Source organism: Chrysochloris asiatica, unplaced genomic scaffold, assembly GCF_000296735.1.
Source record: "Chrysochloris asiatica unplaced genomic scaffold, ChrAsi1.0 scaffold00055, whole genome shotgun sequence".
Taxonomy (NCBI): domain Eukaryota; kingdom Metazoa; phylum Chordata; class Mammalia; order Afrosoricida; family Chrysochloridae; genus Chrysochloris; species Chrysochloris asiatica.
The window spans coordinates 12,413,211-12,414,297 of NW_006408573.1; positions in this window are offsets into that span (position 1 = coordinate 12,413,211).

A 1,087-nucleotide genomic window follows, 5' to 3' on the forward strand; every position below is an offset into this window, starting at 1 on the left:
GAAAGTGCCATAGGCTGTGAAAAGAACCAACAGATCTGTGTTGGAAGAAGTACAGCCAGAGTACTCCTTGGAGGCCAGGATGGCCACACTTTGTCTCTCATGCTTTGGACATTTTGTTAGGAGGGACCAGTTGCTGGAAAAAGATATCATGTTTGTTAAGATGAAAGGTCAAAGAAAAATAGGAAGACCCCCAGCTAGATGAATTGGCAGAGTGGCAGCATTAATGAGCTCAAGTGTGGCAACAATTGTGAGGTTACCCCAGGATTGGTTAGTGTTTTGTTCTGTTGTTCATAGCTTCACTATGAGTCAGTACCGACTTGATGGCACCTTAACAACAACAACAACATGAAACCAGCTTGAATATCTGGAAGTTCTCTGTCAATCTATGGTTGCAGCCATTTCTGTATTAACTTTAGTAAAACTTTACTCCCATTGAATATCAATGATGTTGTCCAATGATTTCGGCATTCTGTTCGGTCACATCTCTTTGGAACGGGCACAAATACGGATCTCTTCCAGTCAGTTGAGCAGGTAATTTTCTTCCAAATTTCTTGGCATAGATGAATGAGTGCCTCAAGTACCACATCACTTTGTTGAAAGATTTCAATTTGTATTCCATCAATTCCTGGCACCTTGTTATTTGCCAATGACTTCAATGTACCTTGGACTCTTCCTTCAGAATCATTGGCTCTTGATTATATGTTATCTCTTGAAAGGATTGAACATCAACCATATTATTTTGGTATAGTAACTCTGTGTATTCCTTCCATCTTCTTTTGATGCTTTCTTCATCTTTCATTATTTTCCCCATAGAATCCTTCAGTACCTCAAGTCAAGGTTTCAATTTTTTCTTAAGTTCTCTCAGCTTGAGAAATGCTGAGTATGTTCTTCCCTTTTTGTTTTCTAACTCCAGGTCTTTGCACATTTTATTATAATCTTTGACTTTGTGCTCTTGAGTTGACCTTTAAAATTTTCTATTCAGCTCTTGTACCTCCTCATTTTTCACATTTACTTTAGCATTGCTATGCTGAATCTGATAACCACAAGGTTTACTATGCAGGGAATGACAAATTGAAAAGGAATGGTG